Raw genomic sequence first — 5,930 nt, 5'->3', positions numbered from 1 at the left:
TTAAAGGAAATCATTTGACAGGAATGTGTACAGGAAATTCAAGTTTTGTTTGAGACTTCATAAGCTTGGTGCATTTTAAAGATGCACAGTTTTAGCTATTCACATTTGTTTGTTTTGGGGACAGTGACATATAAAGATGTAATTCTCTGTGGTTCGAAATGGATCATATGAGGCGTATAATATCAAGAATTGTTGCTTTACAACTTCCCTCAAGCAAAATTTAATTTACTTTTAAATTTATCTAGTCTTGCATAGACTAAAGTCTGCCTGGCTAAAGTGTGATGTTTAATATTATGGAAACAAAACTGGCAAAAATTGAACCAAGATTTTTATTTTTTCCATAGCTAGAATCTAGTATGAGCTGTAGTTGAACAAGCAGTCTTTAAAAGCTGCTGTGAATAGAAGCCAGTAGGTATTGCTGAGTCGAATGGTATTTCCATTTTTATTTTCGTGAAACATCTCCTTACCCTTTCCACAGAGCCTGGACCAGTTTGTATTCCCATCAGCAGTGGATGAGAATTCCTTTTTCACCACAACCTCACCAACATTTGTTAATTCCATCCTTTTTTTTGTGGGCCGTTCTCACAGGGTTGAGGTGGTATCTCAGTGTGGTTTGATTTGCATTTCCCTTATAAGTGATGTTGAACATTTTTTCTTGTCTATAGGCCATCTGAATCTGTAGAGAAGTGCCTGTTTAGGTCCTTTGTCCATTTTTAAATAGGGTTATTTGTTTCTTTGTTAGTGGGTTGTATAAGTACTTTGTAAATTTTGGAGATTAACCCCTTATCAAATGTTTGCTATGCAAATATTTTTTCTCATTTTGTAGGGAATGGGAAAAAGGTTACCTTTTTGTTTTTACAATGGTTTCTTTAGAGATACAAAAGCTTCTAAGTTTGATGTAGTCCCACTTGTTTATTTTAGCTTTTGTTTCCCTTGCTGCTGGGGTATATCAGCAAATAGATCTTTGTGGGAGATATCCTGTAGTGTATCCCCTATATTTTAAGTACTTGATGGTTTCGGTTCTTATGTCCAACTCTTTAATCCATTTTTTAAAAAAAAGATTTATTTATTCATGCATACAAGAACTGGGGTATAGACCAGAAGTGGGGGAGGGTGAGAGGATTCTCCAGAGACAGAGCAGGGAACAGAACAGGCAGATTGACTGAAATGCACTGCTGAGGGGAGCAGCAGGCGAGACAGGAGAGGTCTGCCTTGCCATGTGGGTTGCTCCCTGGCTGGCCGGGGATTGAACTCGTGCTGCAGAGGCTGTGGATTGCTTCATAGTGCAGTGCTTAACCCCCTGCGCCACCAGGGAGGCCCTCTTTAATCCATTTTGAGTGAATTTTCATATATGGTGTTAAATATGGTTCTTACTTTATTATTTGCCTGTGGCTCTCCATGGTTCCCAGCACCATTTATTGAAAAGGCTATCTTTTCTCCATTTTTATGGCCATAATTCCTTTGTTGAAAGTAGCTGTTCATGTTTATATGGATTTATCTCTGGACTTTGAATTCTATTCCATTGCTCTGAGTTTCTGTTTTTGTGCCAGTACCATACTATTTTGACTACTGTTGCTTTGTACTATTATTGCTTGAAGTTAAGAAGTGTGATACCACCATTTTTTTTTCTCTCAAGATTGTTTTGGCTATTTGGGGCCTTTTGTGGTTTCATATGAATTTAATAATTGTTCTATTTCATTAAAAAAGTGATTGGTATTTTGATAGGTATTGCATTAAATTTGTAAATTGCTTTGGGTTGTATAGCCATTTTATTTTATTTATTTATTTTTTAATAATTTTTTTAATCTAATGCTTTTTTTTAAAGATTTATTTTATTATTTATTTATTTATACAAGCGCTGGGTACAGTCAGAGCGCGGGAGGGTGAGAGAATTCACTAGAGCAGAGCGGGGAGCAGAGCAGGCAGAAGGACCGAAGTACACTGCTGAGGGGAGCAGCGGGTGGCAGGAGAGGTCTGCGCGCCCTGTGGGACCCTCCTCCGGTGGCCGGGGAGCAGCCGAGGATTGAACCGGTGCCGCAGAGGCTGCGGGCAGCTTCGCAACCCAGCGCTCAACCGCTGTGCCACTGGGGAGCCCCTATTTTTTAATAAGTTTTATTTTTATATTCCCCATACAATTGCAACCCCCTTATTTTGACCCCAGTCCCTTCCCCTCCCTGCCCCTCACCCCCCATAGAGTGTCTCTTGTTCATAGTTTTTTGTTGATTTTGATTTTCACTTTCTTATAGTTATTCTTTTTCCTGGTCCCTTATTTAAGTTTTCTAGATTCCTGCTATGAGTGAGACCATCCGGTATTTTTGTTTTTCTTTCTGGCTTATTTTGCTGAGCATGATCCCTTCCAGCGCCATCCATGTTGCTGCAAATTGCATGTGTTTATCTTTTTTGAATGCTGAGTAATATTCCATGGTGTATATGTACCACATCTTCTGGATCCAGTCATCTATTTTTGGGCATTTGGGTTGTTTCCAAAGCTTAGCTATTGTAAACAGTGAGTATAGCCTTTTTAATGATGTTAATTCTTCCTACCCATGTGCATGGAATTTCTTTCCATTTCTTTGTGTCTTTTATTTCCTTTAATGGTGTTTTATAGTTTTCATTGTATAGGTCCTTCACCTCCTTCGTTAAGTTTATTCCCAGTTATGTCATGCTTTTTGGCATGATTGTAAATGGAGCTGTATACCTTATTTCCGTTTCTTCTTTATTCAATTCTATCTTGGAAAACTGTTCAAATTCAAGGTACTTCAACAATATCTACATTTTTTTTGAAATAGAAAAAAAATGTATCCAAATCAATGCATATTTTGGCTAAAGCCCACTTGGGAACAAGGATGTTCCTTAGTGCCAAGTTGCCATCTTATTTTATTCAATGGCTACAGTCCCAAGAATTGCAGAAGAGAAAGAGGGCCAAAAACGGTTTTCTATTAAAATAAGAGGTCCCTCAGTGATGAATGGAAACTTGGGGCAGGTTTTAATGGCAAAACCTGAAGCCAGAAATTAGCTTAAGTACAAATTTACGAATGTTGGACACACATTGTATCTCACATAGAATATTGGTAGTAATTTTAGTGAACTGGAACTGTGGCTGAACCCAGGCAGTTGCTATTCCTATTCCAGAGAGCTCAACTTACTCTTGGATGGCCTGACCTCTGGATGTGTGCTTGTCTGGACTCATTGATAAAACGCTGAATGGGATAAGACGAATGGCTGGCCTCTGGCATCACCCACTAGGATTCTCCTTCCAGGCTGTGGCATTCCATTAACAAACCCTCTTCGGCACTGTTACTCAAACAATTATCAACTCACCTAACACCACTGTCTCGCAGCTGTTCTTCATTTTGCCTGCAAAGATGTACTGGGAGACTTTGTTTAATGTCTCCAGGAATTCCACATAGACTTTGTAGTATTTCCCTTATCTATGATTCTACCAATTGAAAATGTCAAATGCCCATGTGAAATTTTTAAAAATGTTTTTGAGGTTGGTTTGATGTTACCAGATTTTTGCAAAGTCAAAGCAGCCCCTCGTATGCCTACTTTCATTTCTAAGTGCTCGTAAAAAAAAAAAAAAAAATTACTTTGGTAATAGTAGAGTGCTGAATGAATTTATGTCAAGTTTAATGGCAAGTTTTTAAAAATAGGAAAGGTGACTCCCTAGTCACATCTGTAAGTTCTTCCAGTACTCTGAAAGCTAATTTATCTCCTTACAAACACTTGACTTACAGCACTTTTATGTTTCCTGTCTCCTTACCAATCTTGAGGTTCAAGCTCTGCTTAAACATTTTCTTCAATGAAAAGCAAAAACTTGAATGAGATACTTTCTAAATCTCTCTCAACTTTTAACATCCTGCGATTCTTGTTAGACCATATCAGCTGAGAATGCAGATAGAAAGGCAAAGTCCCAAATTATTGAACAGTTTAATTTTACCTGTTAAGATTACACATTCTGTCCCAAGCTTTTAATCTATGGTCTTTTTTTTTTTTTTAAGATTTATTTATTTATGCATACAAGAGCTGGGGTGTAGGCCAGAGGTGCGGGGGGTGGGGAGTGGTGAGAGGATTCACCAGAGACAGAGTGGGGAACAGAACAGGCAGATTGACCAAAGTACACTGATGAGGGGAGCAGCGGGAGAGTCAGGAGAGGTCTGCTGTGCCATGTGGGTTGCTTCCTGGCCAGAGATCGAACTCATGCTGTAAAGGTTGTGTCTTAACCCTTTGTGCCGCCAGGGAGGCCCCTAATCTATGGTCTTTTATTGTTACTTGTCTGAAGGAGTTTGAGTCCCTTTTTTTCATAATCTGTTTTAGGAAATTGCTTCTTCGAAGCAACCTTTAGAGATGTCTCAGTCGAGAATAACAGTATGTTAGTTGTTCAGAACAAAAACTTAGAGACTCTCCCCAAAAGTTAATTCATTCCCACTGGAGAGAAGAAACTGTCTAAAAAATTTAGCTGCCATTTTATACCAAAAAAAGCTCTTTCATCTCTCCATGCACTGGGTGCTCTATCTGTATAGGATGCAGTGATCCTATTAGAAAGTATCTTCCTTATGGTGACATGTAAAGATAGAAGTCCTGTCCCTTCATAACAAAGTGGGTTTTTAAAGAACCACCTCAGACACACTAAACATCAAAATATTCTTTTGCCTGTTTTTTAATTATCACATGCACAGTTTAGAGAACAACATAAATACGCAACTTGGCAATTAGAGCCCTTCCTCTCACAGCAGTCACCACCAAAGCATGTCTCTTCCCCTGTGGCTAAAACATTGCTGGATTCTCCAAAGTAAAATGACTTTCAGTGGTGCCAATAATAGGGAAGGAAAATTTATGAGAGTTGGGGGAGTTCACTGGGTGCCCATGTTTTCCTTCTAGGCTTAATTCGGTTGTATTATGATTGGTTTGGCTCCTGTACCCAGTGACTTCATGGTAAATGCATTTTACAAATACAATTAAGGGGTGCAATGGAGGGATAGTGCTCCAAAGCTAGTGTTCCAAAGGGGAGTAAACAAAACCTTGTGATATCAGCATGGCAGTTACTTTTCTTGTTAACCATGAGGAAGGAATACTTTTGTTTTATAATTAGCAATTATAATACGAAGAAGAAAGAGTGATAATATAATACTTCAGCAGAGCCCTTCTTAGAAAGTCCAGCAATTTTTCAGTGGGATTCAGTACTCCAGGTTGAATCCTGTATATTTCACAACTTCAAAGAGGAAATCAACAGAACAGTTGTTCAGGCCTTTGAGCCCTCTGTCCACGTTGTCTGTTCCTATCCAACAAACGAGAAGCACCTGAATTGTTGTAAATTTTCTTGAATTTGCTAAAACAGATTATGAAAAAAGGAAGCAATCATTACCTATTTATTGAGAGTTTGTAAGGTTTCCTACCCTGTGAAGAATGTTTAAATATGAAACGTAGATCCTGCTTATGGGTTGCTTATAATTAAGGAAAATAATTATTAAAGGATGTGGATTAAAGAATGACACATGTCAGCATTCAGAGATATGTTATAGATGGTAAAAGAGAAAAAATGGTCATTATGTTTAGAATAGACAATATTTTTGAATGAGGTGGATTTCAAGCTGACCTTAAAATGTATATAAGGTTTAGAAAGGGGGCTATAAAAGATGCTATTTATATTTGAGAGGATTATACAAGTTGTAAATTTAGTTATTTTCCAACACATTAATTAAGTGCCAAACTCTGCCAAATTCCACACAGGGTGCTGGAGGGGATAGCATGTTGGGAAACTTTTCTTTGTCACTAAAGTGCTTTCCTGTATCCTACAAAAGTGATCTCTTGTGAGGAAACAAGGTCCTTGAAGGAATTCTTATGACAGAAGTTCCTTTTCTTTGGTAGTATAGAAAGGGACTGGTTTTTGTTTTCAAAATATAGGATAAGTTCTAGTAATAACTGGGAAG

At 38.1% G+C, this 5,930-nt stretch overlaps 1 protein-coding gene across 1 annotated transcript in view; it reads left to right on the top strand.

Annotated features, from left to right (window-relative positions):
- The window catches only part of LOC119243372 (protocadherin alpha-10), a 151,152-nt gene that overhangs the window by 76,544 nt on the left and 68,678 nt on the right, over nucleotides 1-5,930 (top strand).

Source organism: Talpa occidentalis, unplaced genomic scaffold, assembly GCF_014898055.3.
Source record: "Talpa occidentalis isolate TD23 unplaced genomic scaffold, MPIMG_talOcc4v2.1 talOcc4.13, whole genome shotgun sequence".
Taxonomy (NCBI): domain Eukaryota; kingdom Metazoa; phylum Chordata; class Mammalia; order Eulipotyphla; family Talpidae; genus Talpa; species Talpa occidentalis.
This window is presented reverse-complemented; position numbering and strand designations above follow the sequence as displayed.